Genomic DNA, 26121 nt, shown 5'->3' with positions numbered 1-26121 from the left:
GTCCTGAAGAAAACTGAGCAGCTCTGCCTTCAGATAATAATTCTAGCTCTACCTCACCCCCTACCATTCTATTAACGTTTTGGTGTATAATGTCATTGACATCATTTCTAGACAAATTCAGCTATTTTCATGCAACCAGAACAAAAACATTTCATTTGCAACATGTTTACATATTTGTAATAGAAATTCCAAACTTTCATCTATGAAAGATTCCTCCAGGAACTTCATGATTTATTGTTTTATTATTTTATTGTTTCCATCCATCAAAAGAAAACTCAGGAGCAAATTTAGGGCAGGCAATTTATCAATGATCTCAAAGCATTTAGCAATGAGGATACTGGTACCATTCTTCATTTAGAAGCATTTATCTGTGCAGTGTAATTATCAGCCAGGTTTATCTTTAAAAATAAAACTTCTTTGGACTCAGCTATGCCTCAGGAACATTAAAGACACAGAGTTGCTCAAATCAGATCCTGACCATTCTTATGTTTATTTTATGTTTAAGGTGATCTCAAACATGTACACTTCATGTGCTTCCCTACCAAAGAGCTGTTGAAAAATTAAGAATTAAGGTACTAATCAGCAAGCAATTAGCACCTCTCTTATTACTCCCTATTTACAACCGCAAAATGTAGACAAGAAAACATATTAACTTCTATAGAGAAGGACAAAGATTACTCCTCAGACATTCTCATTTATTTATTTTGTTGGCTTTTGCATACAGCATTTTCATTCATCTTCAAAGTGCAGATTCAATTAAATGTGAAACAGGAATTCTGGCCTAGTGCCATTTCACATTTCTTTATCTCAAAAAAGGGGGAAATACCTGGTTATGCACACATGCCTACCTGCCCAACCTTCACAACTTAGTCTGAATGTATTTAGATGCGCAATCTAGTTTCTCCAGTTTTATTCCTTCAAGGCTATAAGCCTCCCTTAACCCCTTGACTTTAATTTTGTTTAGATGGTTGGCATGCAAACTGCCAACATCTCACATTCTTTTCGAATTATTGAAAATTATTTCAGGTTATCAAGGTGGTGATGGGCCAGGGATGCTAAGGCAGGAGCCAGAGGGTGGGCCATCTTCAGAGAACATGACCCTGGTGTTTATTACCTGTGGCGTGTTCTGACCCTCCAAGCTCAGACCCAGACCCTGGACAGTGGACTCGGGGCCCTGGTCTCTGGCTGCTGCTTCTTAACACCAGGTCAGTTCACAACAAGGCCCCCTCATATGTGATTTGATCACGAAGGAGGGGGCTGACCTGGCGTGTATTACAGAAACCTGGCAGGACCTGGAAGGAGGGGTACCCCTTTCGGAGATATGCCCAGCCAGGTTCTGACTATGGCACCAGCTGAGACCACAGGGCAGGGGAGGTGGGGTGGTGGTTGTCATCCAGGAATCTCTACTGGCCTTCAGGAGCCCCACACCACAAGTGGCCAGTTGTGAGACCCTGTTCTTCAAGTTGCGTTCCCGAGAACAGTTGGGAGGGCTGCTACTGTACCAGTCTCCCTGCTGCTTAGCAACCTCCCTGCCAGAGCTGCTGGAGGCCATTTCAGGGTTGGCGGTGGAATTCCCCAGGCTTATGGTTCTGGGGAATTTCAATCTGCCTTCCCTGAGGCGTACCTCAGAGGCAGCTTGGGAGTTCATGGCCACCATGGCAGCCATAGGCCTGTCTCAGATTATTCGGTACCCGACTCGAGACAATGGTTTCACACCAGATTTAGTGTTCTTGTCGGAGCAGTGGCAACATGATCTGAGGGGAAAATTAGACCTATCCTCATTGTCATGGTCGGATCATGCCCTGGTGACCTTGAGATTCTCCTATGCCACCCCCTTCCACAGGGAGGCAGGACCCATTTGATTGGTCCACCCACGGCGACTGATGGACCCAGCTGGGTTTCAGAGGGAACTCGGGGTTATCCCCAAGGAGCTGCTGCACAGTCCAGCGGAGGCCCTGGCTGCAGCCTGGAATAGTTACGTACCGGGTCTGTCTGGTTTTGGATGGGGTTGCACTGCCCCAGACAGACCCGGTGCGTAACATGGGGGTCCTCCTGGACTCACGGCTCCTGCTCAAAGAGCAGGTGGCAGCCGTGGCCAGGAGAGCCTTTGTGCAGCTATGTGCTGTGCACCAGTTATGCCCCTTCCTGGACCAGGAGGTCCTTCGAACAGTCACTCATGCCCTTGTTATCTCTCAGATAGACTATTGCAATGTGCTCTACATGGGGCTACCCTTGAAAAGTATCCGGAAGCTTCAGCTGGTCCAGAATGCAGCTGTGCGAGCTGTTTTTGGTGCCCCCAGAAGGGCACATGTAACACCACTGCTGTGCGAGCTGCATTGGATACCAGTTTGCTTCCGGGTCCAATTCAAGGTGTTGGTTATCACCTTTAAAGCCCTACATGGCATGGGACCAGGTTACCCGAGGGACCGCCTCTTCCCCATTACATCAACCCATCCCACCCAATCGTGCAGAGAGGGCATGCTACGGACCCCGTCTGTAAAAGAATTTCATCTGGCGGGGTCCAGGAAGCGGGCCTTCTCCGCAGTAGCTCCTGCCCTGTGGAACATGCTGCCTCCGGAGGTGAGATTGGCCCCATCGCTCCTGGCCTTTCGGCGGAGTCTGAAGACCTGGTTCTGCCACCTCGCTTGGGGTGGAGAGGGGAATAGAGTTACATGGGGATGGTTGTTATAGACCACTCCTCCCACACTTGGACTGTTTTAGATGTTTCATCACTTGGATTTTTTATTCTTCATTTTTTATTTCTATTTATAGTATTTTTACTGTATTTTATTTTTTGTATTATTCTGATGGTTTTGTGAGCTGGGGGTTAAAAGTAAAATAAAAAGTGTCTCGATTTCATGAGGAACAAGGATGAAAAATTTGACCTTTAAAACATTTTGCATATGCATCAAAAGGGAACAGGCAAGTGACAGCTTATCTATTGTAAAATTGGTGATGGGGCAAGGTAATGTGCCTAAAACAAAGGGGAAGTATGCCTCCGGACCCTGAGCTGGAGGGAGGGGGATGAAAGATATATGGGTGTCAAATACAGTCATTAGGACAAGAATCTGTAGTCAATGGTGTATAAACTGTTGGCTGGCGCCAGCAGAGATATGTTTGCATTAGAATGAGACCCTGAAACAAGTAGGTGATAAGAGTTGCAGGAACATCCTGCTAATATATGAATATGGCAATTAGGTCATAAAATGTTTTGGAAATAGATAGAAAGATTGTGAGCTGAGCCCTCGTATGAGGGGGAGGACAGCTAGGGTATAAAAGTTTTGTGTTAACTTTGTTCTTGGTTCCTTCTTGCACGGAGGGACCCGCCTTTGCAAACGCGTAAATAAATCCTTTTCTCTGAATCATCGAACCTTGTGAATTCGAATTCTTCTGGGAGGTTTTTCCCGCTGACAGTTTTAATCACTTGTTGTAAACTGCCCAGAGGCCTCCGACGGGAGGAGATGGGCGGGGATAAGTTAGTTAGCTAGTTAGTTAGATAGATAGATAGATAGATAGATAGATAGATAGATAGATAGATAGATAGGGAGGCGGCCGAGGCCTTGGACAGGATCGCTACTGTGCAGCCTCTCTTGTCCCATCAAATATGCTGATGATACTCAATTATACATCGCCATCCCGGGTGAAGTAAGTGATGCCGTGACCACCCTCACCAGGTGCCTGGGGGCTGTGGGGGCCTGGATGGAGAACAACAGGCTTTGGCTGAGCCCTGGTAAGATGGAATGGCCATGGATTAATGGATCTTCGGTATCTGGGAAATTGTCATCCTTGGTTCTGGATGAGATTGCACTGCCCCAGACAGACTCGGTGTGTAACCTGGGGGTCTTCCTGGACTCACAACTCCTGCTCGAGGAGCAGGTGGCAGTTGTGGCCAGGAGGGCCTTTGCTCAACTTCGGGTTGTGCACCAGTTACACTCTTTCCTGGATCGGGAGGCCCTTCAAACGGTCACTCATGCCCTGGTCATCTCCCATATAGACTACTGTAATGCGCTCTGCATGGGACTACTCTTGAAGAATATCCAGAACCTACAACTGGTCCAGAACGCAGCTGCGTGGGCAATTTTTAGTGCCCCAAGCTGGTACATGTAACACCTTTGCTGCATGAGCTGCGCTGGCTCCCAGTTTGCTTCCAGGTCCAATTCAAGGTGTTGGTTATCACCTTTAAAGCCCTACATGGCATGGGGCCAGGTTACCCCATCCCCATCACATTGACCCGTCCCACCCGGTCATGCAGAGTGGGCATGTTATGGACCCCATCCGTTATATAAGGCAACTAAATAATTGTTTAAAATAACAGAATAGTAAAATTACCAATTTGAAAATATATAGAACCATTACATTACTAAAAGCTATGGAAAAGTTGTAATTAGTATTATTATTGTATCTAGAATAAATGTAGTGATGTAATGTATAAGGAAGAATAATATATAAGGAGTGATTATGATTTCAAAACTATAAGTTAGAGTCCAATTGTAGTGACTATTTATCTATATTGTTTCAATTCAAATCAAATCTTTAATACAGTCATAGACCAACATAACAAGAAAGCAGATGTTCAACATCACAACAACTGACTGACTGTTTAGTTAAATAAAAATTGACTTATTATTGAAGTTCATTTGCCATTACAATTATTTTTCTGTTTATGATATATACTCTTCTTAGATAATCACAGGACTGTCCAGGATTGGGGTAAAAAAATATGGTCAGCATAAAGTTTAATATTAATTCTGATCACACCAGACTGTACTACCTTTCTCTCAAAGGAACCAACGGGTCACAGGGTTGTCTAGTAAATAAATCAATCAGCAGAATGAATCCAAAAGGAGAAAACTAAACCATGTACAATTAAGGTTGTTTGTTAAACTATCATATAAAAGCATGGTAAATAAAGGGAGAAGAGCTAGTTTGGTGTAGTAGTCAAGGTATCAGGCTAGAAACCAGGAGACCATGTCATGAGCACTGATGGTGAGCAGGAGGGGGCTCCTATCCAGGGGGGAAAATGCATGCGTAGTAGAGAGAATCTGAGCTGTCATTCAAAGAGAGACAGAACAGACCCGCCTTGACTTTTGGAGTTTATCTGTCTGGGTTTTCTCACGCTTCTTCAGTTTGGTAGGATTTTCTGTCTACTGTAGCAGTAATAAAACACTAGAGACCTATTCCTTGTCTCGGCGTGGTTCCTGCCTGTCAGGACATACCATGAGTTCTAGTCCTGGGTTGGGCACAAAGCCAGCTGGGTGACTTGGGCCAGTCACTCTCTCTCAGCTCTAGGAAGATGGCAAACAACTTCCGAAATCTTGCCAAGAAAACTGCAGGGACTTCTCCAGGCAGTCGCCAGGAATCAGGAGTGACTCAAAGGCAAAAGTAAAATGTAAAGTAAGGAGTAAAGTAGAGTAAAGTGACTCCTGGGGGAGTGAAACCTCATTAAAGACATTTCAAAAAAGGGGTGCTATCCTGAAAAGGCCTTATCACAGATCTCTATCTCCCTTATCTATGGGTGGAGGGAACCCACAAAAGTCTCGATGAGAAAAAAGCTCAGTATTTAGGACAAGCAGTCTCCGAGACATATTTATCTTAAAAATCAAAAGTAGCACGTTTATTTCAATTTGCAGATACAACTATTAACATGAATGTTAGATATTCATGTTGAGCTTGGTAGGAGAATCATAACATTATTTATTTTAAGTAGAACCCTCCCCCCAAATCTTTGGGGGACATTTGAGTATAAACCTGTAAGAAAAAAGGCAAGGAAAGATGCAATGGACATAGTGGTGCAATGATTAATGTATGGAGCTTTCACTGTAAAAGATATAGCCCCTTTTCTTTATCATGCAAAAACTGGATAAATACCTTAAGTAGCAAAACCATCAAAACAAAACAAAACAGTGCTCAGAAAAGATGCAGATACTACTACTGATAGAGACATATCAAGTGGAAATGTCCTCTTGATGAAATTACTGGAACACAGTCAGTAATCAATGTGGAAGCATTAATTGGTAGATCAATTCTACCATCGAACACAAAGAACTCTCCAATGGTGGAACACTCAAAACATAAATCTTGTTGATATGAGACTGGTAGGGTAGAGGAAAAAACGTAAGCTTTCCTCATGTCCTGTTAGTGGGACCCATATCCTTTTCAAAAGATATAAATCTTTTTAGTTTGTTTGTTTGTGGAAGGGGTTGTACAAGAACTGAGAGAACCCTGGATACAATGGACATTTAGCTATTCCTTGAAGTGACTCCTTTTTGTCCCTCCAATATTGAATGTCCAGATGGGGGAAGAAGGTTTCCAATGTTCAACTCTTCCCCCAGGGTCAAAGGCAGTGGAAAGAGACAAAATGAGAATATTTAATGGTCCTGGAAGAAGGATGCCAAGGATTAGGGATTGCATCTTAAATTATTTAAAAGGGATTAAATGTTCTTATTCTAGAATTTTATCCACTGGCTAGAGAGAGGGACCATCAATGTTTGCTTCTCATTTATCCATTATTAATTTTCTTTATTAATTTTATATCTGTTTACAATTTTAAAAAAAGCCTTACAAGTTCCATATACATTTTCTGTCCAGATCCAAAAACTAAAAATCAACCTCACCAACATAAAAATACATTGTCCTTTTTGGAAAGAATGTCTCATTCCTGTATGGAATCTACTTATAAAATAAATTTACATATATATGTCCATAAATGTTTGGCCTTTTAAAAATATTTATTGAATTTAACATATGATGCTTCTCAGCAACATCAACTCCTTTTCCCAAACCAAACAGCAGGCTGCAAAATACAGTTTAAAATCAGGCAATCCTAATCCTCCTCTTCCCTTTGCATCTTGGAGAATTTTATCTTTAACCCTTGGTTTCATCCCCTGCCATATAAACCTGGATATACGTTTTTCCCATTACTTAAAAGGTATGTGATTTTTCAAAAACAGGTACTGTTTGAAATAAAAACATCATTCTAGGTAATTCATTCATTTTCACCACAGAAATTCTTCCAAACAATGATAATTGTAACTTTTCCCATCTTGTAAATCCTTCTTAATTTCATTTCATATCTTAACATAATTATTTTGAAAAAGCATACAATTCATATGAGTCATGACAATGCCTTTTTTCTCAATCTGAAAACCAGTTTTTAAATTAGTTCTCTTTGATCTTCTATCCTCATATTTTTGTTAAGATCTTCGTTTTCTCATTGATTTTAAATCCAGCAAACCAAATTCTTTCAACTTTTCCACTAATATATCCAGGATTTTCCAAAATTGAAACCAAATTGTCCGCAAATGCCCTTAATTTATACACCTCATTTAACCTTCCTGCCAGGTATTCTTCCATCCTGTCTTATATCATTATTCAAAACTTCAAGGGAAAAATAAACAACAGCAGTGAAAGCAGACACCCTTGACATGTCCCTTTTTGTATTCCACAGGGTTTTATCATTTCCCCATTGACTATTATTTGTGCTGTTTGTAGTGTATATATAAATTTTACCCCTTTAATAAAGTTTTCTCCAAATTCCACATTTTCCAAAATTTTAAACAGGAAATTCCAGTCCAAGTTATCAAAAAGCTTTTTCTGCATCCAAAAAGATTAACATGGCTTTTCTTCATTGATGTTCCAAATATTCCAGGATATTAAAAATGTTTCTAATATTATGTTTTAGCTGACTTTTAGGCAATAATCCACATTGGTCTTCACGTATGAAGTCTTGCAGGACACTTTTTATCCTTTCAGCTAAAATCATAGCAAACATTTTATAGTCATTCCATAGTGATATTAGTCGATAATGTTTTGCTAAAGTCAGATCCTGGCCTTCTTTACGAATTAATGTTATAGTTGCACCTGTCCAGCTTTCAGGTATCCTTCTCTTATGAATTCCAAAACAGAAGTCATCATTTTTTGAAGAGGTTGCAAGAGTTCATCTATGAATTATTTAAAATAAGAGGCTGACAATTTATCTGGGCCAGGTGCTTTCCCAATTTTAGTCTTCTTTGTAGCCTCACAGACTTCCCTTAATGTTATAGATCAAAAAAGAAAAAGGGCTACTACTAGAAAAGCAGCAAAAATTACAGAAGGGAGGAGAGGATCTTTTACAGAGGGACAATAACAGAAAAAGGAATTATGCCAGACATTTTACAAAATAGGTTTGAAGAACTGGGGAAGAATGTCACAGCATCAGTAACTGCATCAGTGACTGCATCAGTTGAAAGAGATCCGGCTACACTGGAAGGGAGAATGGAGGAAAGATTGGCAAGTATGGAAGAAAAGATTAATAAAAAATGTGAAGAATCTGTAACACAGATGGGTGGAGAGGTTAAACAAATCAAAGAAAAAATAGAAATTTTGGAAAATAAGACAGAAATTATAAATTGAAAGATGAAAAAGATTTAGACAATTTGGCCCTACAGGAATTAAGAGAGAAAGAATTTTGTTTAAGACTGAGAGCACTCCTAGAAGAACCTAGTGAAGACATTACAGAGAATTCTTGAATCTTTAACAAAGTTTTTGGAATGGGATGAAGAAAATATGGATGCAGAAGTGGACAAAGTATGCAGAAAACAAGATACGCAAAATTAAGTACCAAGAGATATACTTGTGCACTTTGTCAGGAAGAGACCAGGTTCTACAACATTTTAATACTAAGTTAAGGTTGAATAATAATTCACAAGTAATTTTGCTCAAAGTGATACCAATTAGAATATTGCATAAGAGAAAAGAAGATACCTTTCTGAAAGATAAACTTAAACAGAAGAGGATACCATTCCACTAGGATAAATTGGAAGGAGTGATTTTAACCTTTAGGCAACAGAGATATCGATTTAATTCAATTCAAAAGGCGAGAGATTTCTATGAAAGGTTTAAACAGGAATTGAAGCAGATACAATTGGATCAAAAGGAAGGGACTATATAGAAAATGTACCAAGAAGATGAGGAAGACACTACTATATTAGGTATCGACTTTTCTAAACTTACAACATAAATACGGATTTTAAATGCTTAACATGGAATATAAATGGGGCAAACGCTCCACAAAAAAAAAAAAGATATTGCATTATTTGAAAAAAATTAAAGCAAGATGTAATTTGCCTACTCTTCAGCAAAGGATCATTACCTTGTCGTGGTGCTGGAGCTTGAGCACCTCAGTGATGCCATGAGCTAAACCGTGAAGGGCCACCCAAGACGGGAAGGTCATGACAGAGAGGTCAGACTAAGTGCGATCCCTGGGGAAGGTAATGGCAACCCACCCCAGTATTCTTGCCGTGAAAACTAAATGGATCAGTACAACCAGAGATATGTCAGTATACCATCGGAAGATGAGACCCCCAGGTCGGAAGATGGTCAAAATGCTACTGGGGAGGAACAGAGGATGAGCTCAACTAGCCCCAGACGTGATGACGCAGCTAGCTCAAAGCCGAAAGGACGGCTAGTGGCCGACGGTGCTGGTGGTGAACGGCGAATCCGATGTTCTAAGGATCAACACACCACTGGAACCTGGAATGTAAGATCTATGAGCCAGGGCAAATTGGATGTGGTTATTGGTGAGATGTCAAGATTAAAGATAGACATTTTGGGCGTCAGTGAACTGAAATGGACTGGAATGGGCCACTTCACATCAAATGACCACCAGATCTACTACTGTGGACAAGAGGACCACAGAAGAAATGCAGTAGCCTTCCTAATTAACAGTAAAGTGGCTAAAGCAGTGCTTGGATACAATCCAAAAAACGACAGAATGATCTCAATTCGAATTCAGGGCAAGCCATCTAACATCACAGTGATCCAAATATACGCCCCAACCACAAATGCTGAAGAAGGTGACGTAGAGCAGTTCTATGAGGATCTGCAGCACCTACTGGACAACACACCTAAAAAAGATGTTATTTTCATCACAGGAGACTGGAATGCTAAGGTGGGCAGTCAAATGACACCTGGAATTACAGGTGAGCATGGCCTGGGTGAACAAAACGAAGCAGGACATAGGCTGATAGAATTTTGCCAAGACAACTCACTCTGCATAACAAACACTCTCTTCCAACAACCTAAGAGACGGCTTTATACATGGACTTCACCAGATGGACATCACCGAAATCAGATTGATTACATCCTTTGCAGCCAAAGGGGGCAGACATCTATACAGTCGATAAAAGCAAGACGTGGAGCTGACTGTAGTTCAGATCACAAACTTCTTATTGCGCAATTTAGGATCAGACTAAAGAGGTTAGGGAAGACCCACAGATCAGCTAGATATGAGCTCACTAATATTCCTAAGGAATATGCAGTGGAGGTGAAGAATAGATATAAGGGACTGGACTTAGTAGGTAGGGTCCCGGAAGAACTATGGACAGAAGTTCGCAACATTGTTCAGGAGGCGACAACAAAATACATCCCAAAGAAAGAGAAAACCAAGAAGGCAAAATGGCTGTCTGCTGAGATACTAGAAGTAGCCCAAGAAAGAAGGAAAGCAAAAGGCAACAGTGATAGGGGGAGATATGCCCAATTAAATGCAAAATTCCAGAGGTTAGCCAGAAGAGATAAGGAATTATCTTTAAACAAGCAATGCGTGGAAATGGAAGAAGACAATAGAATAGGAAGGACAAGAGACCTCTTCCAGAAAACTAGAAACATTGGAGGTAAATTCCAGGCAAAAACGGGTACGATCAAAAACAAAGATGGCAAGGACCTAACAGAAGAAGAAGAGATCAAGAAAAGGTGGCAAGAATATACAGAAGACCTGTATAGGAAGGATAACAATATCGGGGATAGCTTTGATGGTGTGGTCAGTGAGCTAGAGTCAGACATCCTGAAGAGTGAGGTTGAACGGGCCTTAAGAAGCATTGCTAATAACAAGGCAGCAGGAGACGACGGCATCCCAGCTGAACTGTTAAAAATCTTGCAAGATGATGCTGTCAAGGTAATGCATGCTATATGCCAGCAAATTTGGAAAACACAAGAATGGCCATCAGATTGGAAAAAATCAACTTATATCCCCATACCAAAAAAGGGAAACACTAAAGAATGTTCAAACTATCAAACAGTGGCACTCATTTCACATGCCAGTAAGGTAATGCTCAAGATCTTGCAAGGTAGACTTCAGCAATTCATGGAGCGAGAATTGCCAGATGCACAAGCTGGGTTTAGAAAAGGCAGAGGAACTAGGGACCAAATTGCCAATATCCGATGGATAATGGAAAAAGCCAGGGAGTTTCAGAAAAACATCTATTTCTGTTTTATTGACTATTCTAAAGCCTTTGACGGTGTGGACCATAACAAATTGTGGCAAGTCCTTAGAGGTATGGGGATACCAAGTCACCTTGTCTGCCTCCTGAAGAATCTGTATAACGACCAAGTAGCAACAGTAAGAACAGACCACGGAACAACGGACTGGTTTAAGTTTGGGAAAGGAGTATGGCAGGGCTGTATACTCTCACCCTACCTATTCAATCTGTACGCAGAACACATCATGCAACATGCTGGGCTTGAGGAATCCAAGGCTGGAGTTAAAATCGCTGGAAGAAACATTAACAATCTCAGATATGCACATGATACCACTTTGATGGCTGACAGCGAAGAGGAACTGAGGAGCCTTATGATGAAGGTGAAAGAAGAAAGTGCAAAAGCTGGCTTGCAGCTAAACCTCAAAAAGACCAAGATTATGGCAACCAGCTTGATTGATAACTGGCAAATAGAAGGAGAAGATGTAGAAGCAGTGAAAGACTTTGTATTTCTAGGTGCGAAGATTACTGCAGATGCTGACTGCAGTCAGGAAATCAGAAGACGCTTAATCCTTGGGAGAAGAGCAATGACAAATCTCGATAAAATAGTTAAGAGCAGAGATATCACACTGACAACAAAGGTCCGCATAGTTAAAGCAATGGTGTTCCCCGTAGTAACATATGGCTGCAAGAGCTGGACCATAAGGAAGGCTGAGAGAAGGAAGATAGATGCTTTTGAACTGTGGTGCTGGAGGAAAATTCTGAGAGTGCCTTGGACTGCAAGAAGATCAAACCAGTCCATCCTCCAGGAAATAAAGCCAGACTGCTCACTTGAGGGAATGATATTAAAGGCCAAACTGAAATACTTTGGCCACATAATGAGAAGACAGGACACCCTGGAGAAGATGCTGATGCTAGGGAGAGTGGAGGGCAAAAGGAAGAGGGGCCGACCAAGGGCAAGGTGGATGGATGATATTCTAGAGGTGACGGACTCGTCCCTGGGGGATCTGGGGGTGTTCATGACTGACAGGAAGCTCTGGCGTGGGCTGGTCCATGAAGTCACGAAGAGCCGGAAGCGACTAAATGAATAAACAACAACAAAATTTGCCTACTAGAAACACATTAAGAAAAAAAGACAAAAAGTATTTGAGTCATTAAAAAAATGGGACAGAATTTTATTTTGGCAGGGACATCCAAGAAGAATGCAGTTATATTGCATATAAATCCACAATTACTAGTTTCTAGTTTAGTGTGCTGAACAAAATACAGACTTTCTGTAAGTGTATTTTCCTGTTATATCCTATTGCTATTTCTGGAAACATGCCAAGCAGGTTCACAGGATACTTTAAGCTCAGATTTCTTCAGTCATGTTTTGTTGAAAAAGCCGTAATAGGCTGATTTTTCCCAATACATTTTATGGATTACAAACTGCAAGGGTTGGGTTTGTGCAATACTAAGCCATGTTAGGTAACCTATGGCACTCCAGATATTACTGAAATACAGTAGCCTAGGAACTATGATCAATGTTGGGGGAAGCTGGAATGCTATAGGTTGCCTACACCTGTGCTAAATCAGAGCAGCCTGAATCTCCATACAGCTTACATGAACTCAGCCATTCAGCATTTAAGCATGGTGGACAGATCAAGCAACTGGGTTGAAGTGATTTGTGCTATTTCAATGGAGACCCTTTATGATTTAAATATCATCCCTCAAAACTGAAGCCTTCCCCACAGATGTTTTATCCTGTTGGCACTTGACCACTGATGTGAGCTCAGAGAGTTTGTTATTATGAACAAATATTACATTATTGAGAAAAGCAATTTCAGGGTAACAAAGCAAAGAAATGTTCAAGAAGCTCCTATATTCCCAGGATAAAATCTGCACCAGCCTACAAGAGCAACAGAAGCCTCAAGAAGGCAAGCTACTTTTAAGTAATGTATGAATAAAAACGCTTCATGGCTTTTCATCATGTATTGCTTTTCCCCATCTTCTCCTCCTCTTTTTTCCATGGTTTTTTTTTTCTACAGTAGACGCATATTTTCGTAACATTTTTAAGGCTGTGTGTAATTATTTCTCCCCCCTCCAATAGCATTTCCACCTATTTGCCCTCCAAATATTGGTAAACTTTTTTTTTAAAAAGTTTCTGAATGTCTGAAGTGTATTTTTATACACTACAACTGGTGACAAGCCTTCTTCACCCATTAAGCAATAAATAAATGATTGAATGCCCTCCACTTACTAATCATACTCATCATCTGCTGATGACATTAGGATGTCATATCATTATATTATGGGAGCTGCATGAAGACATGAACATTTCACTGAATGACACAAACAGCATTTTTAATGACATTCTCCATGATTCATATGAACATTTTGATATATTTGAAAAAATGTTTTTTTCCCCCTCTTTCTTATGACATTTCAGATAGGTGTACTGGATTAACATGATAGGAAGAGAAGGGATTCCTGCCTACAAAAGATGCTTAGCTCTTAGACTCTGGTTCTGGCAAGGATTCCAAGGAATATTTTGAATCTCTCACTAAAGAAGATGCCAAATATCTTGCTTTGGACCTTCTATGATCACCTCTGATGACTCCTCCTTGGAGGTGTTAGAGGATAGGATTACTTAAACTATGCATCCTCCCTTGGCTCAGAATCTGGGCTGTAGAATGGAATTTGGAGAGGATTTGGAGAGGATTCAATATTTTCCACATCTATGGGCCCTGCAGTTTTTATCCCTAATCCTGAAACAGCTCTGTAATCTCCAAGCAGATGGACACTGGGCAGAGGAATAAACTACAGAAGACAAGAATGCAGAGTCAGAGACCAGGGTTCTAGGAAAGAACAGCATCCTTAGGACAAAATCCTAATGCAATGCTAATGAGCACTGATTGACCTAGAAGAGGCTCAGCCAAATCTGTATCCAGTACCTAAACTTCCTTAATCTGGACATCCCCGACTCTCACCTGAAGCCTTTGAGTCCCTGGTACAGTACTTTTCCTGGTTTGAACCACAGATCAATTTTGACTATTCCCTGGTTAAAGGTTCTCACTTATGTGTTTTCACCCCCCACTTGCTAGACAAATCCCTCTTGCTCTGAGCCCCTATATATTTTTTAACAACCCATACATATAAAGGGCAATCAATAATATATTCCCAATTATTTTTGTAACAAAAAAAGCTTGCTATAACCTTCACCTTCAGTCAAGAATTAGGAAGTTAATCACATCTGAAGCATCTCTGCCTTTTGAGGATCAGGATATATGGGCAAAAGAATTCAGCTCACACATTGTAATACTGTACATAAAAATGGGCAATCTTTTTCATCCTGATTATGTGTCATCAAGTTATTTTCAACTCATAGCGACCACATAGATAGATTTTCTCCATAATTTTTGTCCTCGGGGTTGTCTTATCTCCTTCTGCCCTGCTAGAGTTACAAAAACCATGGACAGCAACATTTTGATATTATTGGAGTAGCAGGCAAGGGTGACATCTTTTGGACTGCTTTTGTTTCAGGGTGTTAACAGGAAGCAAACCTTAAGGTGACCGTTTTTCCCCTTCAAATCCCCAAATGGATTTTTTTTCCCATTTGGGGGGAGAATCAGGATTTTTAAGGAATGCTATGGGTGCCCAAGGCTTGTAAAAAGCTTATGATATCAATTTTGCCCCTTAATGTGCCCATACCCCAAAAACAATAAAGGGTCAGGCATTTTTGGACCTGCTTATACTTGAGGGGATCTAGAGACTGCAAATAAAGTACAGGGAAGCTGCATTTGGGATAATTCTCATCCCTCTGCTAAACCATAGTTTGTTTACACCTGATTTGGTGAACACTTGCTTAATTTTCATATAGAAAGCTATGCCACAGTTTAACATACAATGGTAGTATTTATCCACAATGCTAAGTTAGAACCAAACAAATCATATTAGGATTTAGCATAATGTATGAACCCATTGACTATAAATGAAACTAAGGCAAATGTGAGGTGAAATATGTTAGAATTCAAAGCTTTTGAATAAGCTTTAATTTGATATTTTACTTATTTTAGCTTTTATAAGAATCGTTGAGGTGGCTCTAGAAGTTTTATGGACTTAGAGGTCTCCCCTCCACCTTTTCTTGTAACTGTCCAAGTGATGCATGGTGATTGGGACAATATTGTATTGTAATCAAACAAACTTCTAGAGGTGACGGACTCATCCCTGGGGGAGCTGGGGGTGTTGACGACCGACAGGAAGCTCTGGCGTGGGCTGGTCCATGAAGTCACAAAGAGTCAGAAGCGACTGAACGAATAAACAACAACAATCAAACAAACAATCTTCTATCTGATATATTGTTCATAATGCATTTCAAGTAGATATGTCATCCTTATTACAAAGGTGCTTAAAACAAAGAAGATGAGGTTATCATGACTTACTTCGTTCTCTAGCAAATAACTTGCAATGGAAAAAAGAACATCTCAGATAACACTTCTATTGTGCTAAGAACACAAATATTTCTCTCAGAGCATACAGAATTTAGTAATATGCTAACTGGCAATAAAGTTCATCTTGAGGGACAGAGAGAGTAGTTCAAACCATTAGACATTCAGTCTATTTGTATTCCACACATTAGTTTTAATGAAATAAACAATACAAGTTGGATTCAGATTTTTGCTCCTCTTTTCTTCAAAGTAGCTCCTGCTGCCTCTATAGAAGTGTGTACTGTATGTCCCATTTCAATCTTGCCAAATAAAGTAGGCTGGGGAATGTCATCATTTTTTATTTGTAATTCCACATTGGGTATACAGATGAAGCATTCAGATTTCCTGACTAATTAAAAATGCAACCTTAATTTCAAAGAAATCACCAATAAGACAAACTAGGGCTTTGTGTGTTTTGAAAATGATTTGGAAATAAGTGGATCAAAACCTGCAGAGGTGTGATGGCAGCATTACTTTAACTGCATCTTTTTTTCTTCCTACATGCAGGTATATATTTTTTCAGGCTTACAAAGAAGCCTAAGAAAAGATGCAGCTGCTTTAAAAGGCTGTTGTGTTTACACTCTCCTCCATTTGAAACCACCTTCTCCAAATCATTTTCATGCACAACTCTAACATAAACTTCTTCTTCCTAGAGTAGGACTAGGCAATATAATACATATGGAGACCTCTCTTACTACACACCAGGCTCCCTGTCCCACTACTTCATTTCTTTTTAAAAAGCAACAACTATAACAATATAGAAAATCAGCCTGCTGCAGGGAAAAATGCCAATTTCTAGCACCATCTTGATCCCAAGAAAACCTCTAGGCTTAGACTCCAAATTCTGGGAGTTGAAGCCCAGACATCTTTAGTTGCTAAGGTTGAGAAACACTGCAGTAGATTATTCAGTGGTGATTTTTTGAGGTGGGGGAAAGTATGCCATTTACTCAGGAGAAAAGAACAAGAAATCAGAATTTCTGGAATTTCAATCTTTTGTGTTTGGTTCATTCATCTCAGCAAACATTTTCTTGAGCAGGTAAGACCTTATGTGAGAGCATCTATACAAATTATCTCAAAAGTCTTTAAATTCCTACAGCCCCTGCCCCATTATGCCTATCCTTGAACTATGGTAAGAGAAATATGCAGGAAGCCACTACTCAAGTAGAAAACCAAGTATGTGTCAGCTTTAGTACTGTTATAACGGAATAAAACCGATGCCATTTTGTCTTTCAATCACTGAATAGGTAATTCTTCATATGTATTTTAAAAACTGGTTGCTAGGCAGTGATATATTCAGCCAGTATACACATAGGAACCAATTAATTGTAATGAAGGCAAATAATTCAAACAAAACCAAGGAGCTGCAAAGCAAAACACCAAAATTTCAAAGTAGTGGCAGGGACACTCTTTCTCTTCAAAGCATTTATAACAGCATAGATCATGCATATTCACGAAATCCAGAGCCAGTTGTTACATGAAGCAGAAGTTTCAGAAAAAAAAGTGGGGGGGGGGAGGAAGCAAAACCAACTTACTAGATTTCATGCAATGATCCCAGTGCTTAAGTTCTGGGTAGGAATATTTAATAAGAAGTAACTAAGGAAAAAGATAAATGGATATGTAGAACAAATATTTGCAATGTTATGTTACAAATACTTTATTCTGGGCTTCTGCAGACTTTACCGTGAAGAGATGGTTGTACATAACTACTCGATAAAGGAGAAACCTTTGCTTTTATCTTAACTTTTCTTTCCTGGAGATGATACTGATTTTAAAAAAAAACAGACACATTTTTTTCTTGGTATTATTTTCTTGGTTTCTATAATTGGGGTGGGGAAGTTATCCTGGGTTGGAGGCCACACAGCAGTGTCCATGGTGGCTGCAAGTGTTGCAATACAAGGCTGTCCCTTTTCTAAGTGTGTTACTATTTTACACTCATGCTCAAAAGGGGAGTAACATGCGGTATGATGCCAAAAGCATCAAGTTCCTATGGAGGCTGATTGGGCCAGAGGAAGTGTTTTGGTAGTGTGCTGAAGTTAGCAGAAGATGATCTGGATTAGGTGATGCTGCTGCTGCTGCAGTTTTGGAGTTTTTTAGGGGTGGGAATGTGAGCAGTCTTCCTCCCAGAGACCTCCTATTCCCATTTCACACTTCTTCTGAGGAAACACACAGACATGCACAGATGGAAAAACTGCACTACCAAAGAGCACTCATTATGCCACCAAATGTCTCCGAGTGCATGATGGTTATACGCCCCCACTTACGCTATAATCCCTAACAGTGGCTATGAATAGTTGGGTACTAAATTTAAAACTCAGCTATCTTTTCTATTTGTGGTAACCTCAAAGAAATAATAGCAATCCTTTTCTATCACTTGGAATACCTCTGAATGTGTCACTAAATAGCTAAGACCTTTTTCCCCATCAAATTCTTTAGGCATTTGTATTTCAGCTTAATAACCAAAGATATGCACAAGTCTTTGGTTGGTACATGCAACCTCTTTATTACTTGTGGCATAGTGAGACACATGTTATCTGCAATCTCTAACTATGGTTTCTGTTTCACCTGATGTGGAAAATGCTGGCTGCTACCTTTAGAATAAGCCATGAGCTCAAACTACTTCTCAAGCCATTATTTAAAAACCGCCAATAATAGTTTAGAGACTTTTTGCCTTGATGCATTTTGCTATGATTAGGAGTGAAGAAGGTGCACAGATGGACTAGAGACTGATGTACTTCTTGTATGATTAGGCCAATCTATGATTTACATGTAGCCATGGGTAACCACAGTACACAAATTTAACTGAAGATAAAATCCAGCACATATCATTTATTTTGTGGCTTGAAAAGGTTTCATACTGTATCTAATTTTTTCTAAGAAGTGACATGCAACTTCTAAACGTAGGATTAATTTTTAAGTTTGCAAAATACATCCTCTTTCACCCAATTGAAAAATGAAGTTTCCTCTCCAAATCTTGTTCTGTGTTGAGTAGATTGTCTTACGCAAATGAACAAGAAGTTCAAACCCAAGGAATAAGGAAGAGCACAAATTAGTGCAAACACATTAGTGCTCAAAAGCTGAATACTTTTGAAGATTAGCCTGTCATTTGAATGGAGTAGCTCGCCTGTTGAATTTAACCTTTTTTATAATGCCTCATCTGGGTTTCTCTCTCTTTTCTTTTCTTTTTCTTTTCTTTTTTCTCTTCCCAGTTCAGTTACCCTTGTTAATCTCCCCAGTTTGTTGTCCCCTTTCTCTTTTTTCCCTTCCCCAGTGCAGCTGTGTCTTCCCCTCCTCCCATCTCCCTCCCTCCCTCCCTCCCTTCCTTCCTTCCTTCCTTCCTTCCCATATTCACATCAAATTTTGACACTTACTGTGGAAGGATAAAATTTCAGTTGATAAAATGAATTTTATGTACACATGTGTGTGCTTTATTCAGAAATCTACTTGGAAGTAGTAATAGAATATGCACAGTAATCAAACCAGAAGTATACGGCATCACTTTCTATTCCTGTGCTTTGAAGGAGACCTGTGAACTAATTAGATGCAACTTGCAGTACAAAACAATATCTCTACAGTGCCTATTCTGAAAGTTATGACAAAAGGAAATGGGGAAATTGAGAAATCTTTATTTAAATGTTAGTCATTAAAAGGAAATATCCAATTACTCTGAATTTTTTAGAACTGTGAAAAAAAGAAAAAGAAAAAGAAAAAAAAAGCAGTGATGGGCAGACCCAGGGATTAGGGAGGGGAAAGTCATTATTAACTGAAATCGTGAAGTTTCACTGAAGTTCATTTAGATATATTATTAACTGAAAACAAATGAAAAGTGTACTGATAACTACACTTTGCAAAAAGGCTTTCTATTCTTTTATTATTCATTAGTGGAATAAAGGCAGTTGTTTAGCCACAAATGGTATAGTTATTTGCCTGGTGTTCCAAGTACAAAGCTGACCTTTCAGAGTAATTGGAATTGCTTTAATAAGTCTATTTGTACACCCTCCAGGCCAATATTATAATTTTATATGACGAATAGTGATGGAAATAGTTTCTAATTTCATGACACTTAACTATATATTTAAAAAAAAACTGATAGAGAAGATGTGTTTTATTATAATGCAGGTATTGTTTGGCATATAACCATGGTCTCCATTTGACTCAGATGAAATTTCAGCTCAGGAATTCCAATCAGTCTAAAATTTCAGTTCCATTTCCCTTCATATTCAAAACCTATTTTTGAGAACATGCCTTAAGAATAATTTTAAAGACTTTAAAAAAAAATAGTAATGCAATAGGCATTTATTGTAATGGGAATGGCCATCCCCCAGAGATCCCTACATAAACCAAAAAATTACCTTATTCAGCAGCATGGCACAAACCCTGTTCTAGTGCTACATTTGGCTTTCATAAAGAAGCTTCTTCAACAATATTTGATCTTCTGTGTGGTGCTCAGAATCATTATACAGCCAGGTGGTGAATGCAACCACTCTAACGCTTGCAAATCAAGGAAAAATTAGCTCTCAGGACTAGTTAGAAGAGCAGATGTATTTGTACTGAAAGAAATGGAAGATGGCAAGAGCAACAGTCTACAGAAAAGTCTATTATTCACTGCAATATTTTACTTTCAAACCTCCACCCCGCAAATAGGACTTGTCCTTACTTTTCAGTATAAAGGTTTTATGCATTTCTCAGTTGCAAGATCAAGAAAAAATGCTGATACCAATCGAAGCAAATATTTGTAGCTCAGGGTTGAACTGACACATAGAGGTAAACAACATTTACATACCATTCAAAAGAGACAATAGAAAAGCCAAAAGACCAGTACACTCCCTTGCCAGCAATCAACACCCAGATATGCAAAAATCAACACTAGGATTAACACCAGATGAACCATCAAACAGCACAAGACACCCTAATCAAGGGACTATTAACTCAGGCAGCAAACAACAGCCCAATCAAAGAACTCCCAAGGAGAGAACAACACCCCTACCAACACAAGCAGGGCAAGCCACAGTATATAAACTGAGAGCAAGGCCCACTCCCTCTTTGCACTGAAGATGTTGCCTAGTCTGGCAATGAAACGTCTGCAAGAAATCAACAAGGCTCAGAGAGCACCAAGGACTCCACAAAAAATGCTGATCCTATGAACTGCTTTTGAATACATGAACCAGTCTCCTCATGAACAGACCCTGCCTTTTCTGGAAAGGATGGAGAAAGGCCGTAGATAAAACACCGGCTTGCATCCTTGTCTGGATCTCTTTCTCCCACCAAATTTTGGTTTTCTTCCAAACATCTTTTCAAAGTTGACAATTTGGAATTGTATTTATTTTTTTGCATTTTACTCCACTTGTTAACCTAAAAAGCCCTGCCCTCTGGCTTTAATTTAAAAGAGACTGAAAGAGGACAAGAGGAAAAAACCAAAACTTACTCTACTGATGAATTTTATTTCAAAGTTTGACTAGGTATATTTCTAAAAATGTTACAATCAGAATTCTTGTCGAAGAGGGTGATGGCTATATAACAGATGAGGATGACTGGCTATAAGGAACGATAGTGGCCACACAGCTCTCCTTCCAGCATTGAATCCAGTGCAACAGGACCAACCCAAGAAGTATCCATGCACAGCATCAGTGATGTCAAAATGGCAAAAGTAAATAGTGAGGTTACAACACAAACTCTGCCCTTTTGCACACATATCACAACACTGCACCCAAAGATGTAAAAGGCAGAGTTTGCATTGTGATGTCCCAACTTGTTTTGCAATTGAACGGAACTCCTAGGGATCAAGTGGGAGGTGGACGGGTATATTTCTCGACTAAAGGTCTAAATAAATAAGTTCTCAGTAGAAGTATTATTAATATATTAAGACTAGCCAGTAATTACATCAAGAATATGCATTTTCTCTGATGAGGCTCCTATATCACCACATTAGGAATATCACCCCAAAAGAATAATCCTCCCATTTGTTGTTGCTGCTATTGCATTCTGACCTTTAAAAAAAAAAATGAAATGGTGAAGTATATTGCAGTACTGAGAAATAATTCATATGTCACACTATCTAAATCATTAAGGGGTTACAACTGGCTAATTAACCAATCTATTAACAATTAGTGATTTGTCCATTAACAAGATCATTTCCTTCCTATAGGAAGGAATTTTATTTGGATTTCATACTCCAATTGCACTATTCCTGCCATACTTTACTGATCACAGCATTGATCTGTTAGCAATCCGTCGGAAAGCCATCAACAAGAGTCTATCACCTGCCATTCTAGTGGTCATTAATTTAGTCCTCTATTTAAAGGCCTCATCTGAGTGAAATAATTACTTATTCCCTTTCCCTACTGTGAGAATCCCAAGACAGTGTTTAATGTATGTCCAGTAAACGTATGCAGATTCATGAGAATTGATTCACAGAGAGCAGACACTGCCTTCTTGTGAATATTTTCTTTCCATTAATCAAAAAAGCTAACTTCTTAGTTTCGTTTTTAGGCATGTAAAACAATTCAGACAGTATTTCATTACAGCAGCTAATCAAGCCATATGCCTTTCCCCACACTATCCCACCACCCTATAATCTCCCAAATAAACAATAGTGAAGTGGAAATAAAATTATAAACAAAAACCTTGATTTATGTGTACCTGTTGAAAAAATGTAGAGTTAACTGTCTTTTTACTCTATCAGTGTTTCTCAACCTCAGCAACTTTAAGCTGTGTGGACTTCAACTCCCAGAATTCCCCAGCCAGCATGCTAACTAAATGTGTATTACACTTGTATTAAATGTGTGCATTGCTATTTCTAGATTCCTACCTAGAGTAAAGTAAGGGGGAATAATTACACTGGCTGGCATTCTCACTCAGGGTGACACAATGTAGTCTTTTATTCTCATCAGCAACCTGTGGAAGCCATTGGAATCACATAAAAATGTTTCCTCTTTTTCATGGTCTTTATGCAACCCTCAAACATGTAAAACTCTTCAGCAGTCTTTTCCAGAATCTGCCCTGGAACTAATATGGCTTCAGCAATTCAAAACTGCCTAGTCCATCTCAGATGCAACAACCACCTTTCCTTTCCCCAAAATCCTTCTTTAAGCCTCCAGCTTTCTTATCCCTCCTTGCCAGCACAGCAGCATCCCCTTTCCTATGAAAAAGTTATTTTGTGAGATAATTTGCTCTCTCTTCCACTCCCAACTTCTATTATCAACTAAAAAAGAACAGCATGTAGGTTTGCAAGCTCAAATGACTGGATAACAGCCAGACCTGGGTTGTGACACACTGTCACATTGTGAAAAAATCTGATTAATCCAACCTTTCCTAACATAGCTGGCCCTTTTCAGACAATGATGATTGGAACTGAAAAACAGTAGAACTAACATTAATTACCATAGCACCCTCAATACCATATTTAAGTAATTTTAAAATATCTGCTTTTGGCCTCCCTTTGCCATGTATTTGACCACTGTAGGAACAGAATGCTAGATTAGACAGATCTTCATTCTGATCTAGCATACCACTTATTTGAGTTGACTTATTAGGACACCTAGTTATATAGAGGACTCCTGTAAATAGTGTTTACAGGCTGCACATACTAAAATGCCTTTGCATGGGGTCTAACTATTCAGTTGATTAGCAATGAGTGGTTCCACCAGATCTAAAGCAGGTTTATTAACAAACTTGCTGCAAATCTCCTGTAATCTGTCTGCTGGGAATTGGACCCAGGATATTATACATGCAAGACGTGTTGTCTGTCATGAACCTTCCCATTCATTTAGCACCAGTTGAATCTTCCTCCTGTAACATTACATTAATGTTGTCTCCACAAAACACCCAACTCTTAAATTACTATAACTTACTATATTTAAATTTATATTAAATTCATTAAATTAGTTCAGGAAACAAGAAATCTATTATCTTACCCTTACACAACAAATCATTTATAGATCTGCTATTCCTAAAAATTACTGCATTAGTTAAGAAAATGCAAATCCTTATTTTCTTAACTAATGAGCCAATTAAAGCAATTTATTGTAAGATGAATAGCCCAAATGACTAATATCTCCCATTTTCTATTATTTTAGCTTCATTTCAACCTTATTTATCTTCATTTCACATAAGGATCAATCTAAGCATTTAGTAGAAGAAATAATGTTTCCTCAAGAAGCCATCGCTGGACCCTACTGTTCTGGACAATTTTCATCCAGACTCCCACCTTCCCTTTTTGGGGAAGGTGGTTGAGAAAGTGGTGGCTTTGCAGCTCCAGAGGGTCCTGGAGGAAACAGATTATCTAGACCCCTTTCAGTCAGGTTTCAGGCCCAGTTATGGGACAGAAACGGCATTGGTCGCACTTATGGATGATCTCTGGCAGGAGCGGGATGGAGGCAGCGCATCCATCCTCACTCTCTTTGATCTCTAAGCAGCTTTCCATACCATCAACCATGGTATCCTTTTGGGGTGACTCAGGGAATTGGGGGTGAGTGGCATAGTTTTACGCTGGTTCACCTCCTTCCTCCAGGGCCGATCCCAGTCGGTGTTGATAGGGGAGGAGAGATCAGCCCCACGGCCCCTTCTTTGTAGGGTGCCACAGGGATCAGTACTCTCCCCTCTCCTTTTTAACATCTACATGAAACCACTGGACGAGATCATCTGTCACCATGGGATGAGGTATCATCCCGGGTGACGTAAGTGATGCCGTGACTACCCTCTCCAAGTGTCTGGGGGCTGTGGGGGCCTGGATGGGGAACAATAGGCTTCAACTGAACCCTGGTAAGACCGAGTGGCTGTGGGTTAATGGTTCTTCCATATCCGGAACATTAACATCTCTGGTCCTGGATGGGGTTGCATTGCCCCAGACAGACCCGGTACGTAACTTGGGGGCCCTCCTGGACTCACAGTTCCTGCTCAAAGAGCAGGTGGCAGCCATGGCCAGGAGAGCCTTTGTGCAGCTACGTGCTGTGCACCAGTTACGCCCCTTCCTGGATCGGGAGGCTCTTCGAACAGTCACTCATACCCTTGATATCTCTCAGATAGACTATTGCAATGTGCTCTACATGGGTCTACCCTTGAAAAGTATCTGGAAGCTTCAGCTGGTCCAGAATGCAGCCGCACAAGCTGTTTTTGGTGCCCCTAGAAGGGCACATGTAACACCACTGCTGTGCAAGCTGCATTGGGTACCAGTTTGCTTCCGGGTCCAATTCAAGGTGTTGATTATTACCTTTAAAGCCCTACATGGCATGGGGCCAGGTTACCTGAGGGACCGCCTCTTCCCCATTACATCAACCTGTCCCACCCGATCATGCAGAGAGGGCATGCTACGGACCCCGTCTGCAAGAGAATTCCATCTGGCGGATCCAGGAAGCGGGCCTTCTCTGCAGTAGCTCCCACCCTGTGGAACATGCTGCCCCTGGAGGTGAGATTGGCCCCATCGCTCCTGGCCTTTCAGAGGAGTCTGAAGACCTGGTTCTGCCGCCTCGCTTCGGGTGGAGAGGGGAATAGATCTACGTGGGGATGGTTGCTATAGACCACTCCTCCCACACTTGGACTGTTTTAGATTCTTTCACCACCTGGATTCTTTATTTTTACCTTTATTTATATTATTTATTATTGTATTTTTATACTGTGTATTTTATGGTTGTTGTTTTTAATCGATTGTTGTAAACTGCCCAGAGTGCCCCAATGGGAGGAGATGGGTGGGGACAAATTAGATAGACAGACAGACAGACAGACAGACAGAAAGATAGATGGATGGATGTTAGGAACAGAACAAAAGCAGAGGGAAAATAATGAAGGGACTACATTACTGTAAAAGCTCCTGTGGTGCTCAACTACATTCATAGTATCTTACTGTAATGAATGCCTTTCCCAATAAATTGCACAGACTCAAAACTAAGTTTAAGTTCTGATTTTTTATTTAGGAATAGCAGCAAACACAAAGAAAGCTGAGAATGAGAAAAGCGCTCCTAAAGTCAAACTAAATAGCCCCGTTACAAACAAAGTCCCACCCCCCCTTCAATCATCTCAAATCCACATTCCCAGGTGCTCCTAACGAGTTCTGCTGATCAACGGGTAAAGGACCTTGACACAAAAAGATAACCCAAACACATTCCTGCTTAGCACAAAGAGATATGGCACTTGGAGCAAGGTTTATCAGCAGCTTCCTCCCAGCTAGGAACGTGCGTCAGCGCCTTGGCATGCGAAGTGTTACGATGTACAGACACGTCGAAACGATGAACGTGACACTTACCTTTACACACACAAGAAAAGAGTTGCAAATGCAATAGGCTTTGTGAAAATAAAATCCAAATTCTTTTCTGTGGTTTCTGTGTGTGTGTGCATGTGTGTGTGGTCAGGTGCTGGTAAACTCTCTTAACCCACTCCAAACATGCTTTATCAGAATAAACATATTCCATCATGGCCTTTGGAAAAGGGGATTT

The 26121-nt window shown here is 40.2% G+C and overlaps 1 protein-coding gene across 1 annotated transcript in view; it reads right to left on the bottom strand.

Moving 5' to 3' along the window:
* Positions 1 to 26121, bottom strand: part of PRKN (parkin RBR E3 ubiquitin protein ligase) — a 783657-nt gene that overhangs the window by 700220 nt on the left and 57316 nt on the right. The window lies entirely within an intron of this gene.

This window comes from Candoia aspera, chromosome 1 (assembly GCF_035149785.1).
Source record: "Candoia aspera isolate rCanAsp1 chromosome 1, rCanAsp1.hap2, whole genome shotgun sequence".
In the NCBI taxonomy this organism is placed as follows: Eukaryota; Metazoa; Chordata; class Lepidosauria; order Squamata; family Boidae; genus Candoia; species Candoia aspera.
This window is presented reverse-complemented; position numbering and strand designations above follow the sequence as displayed.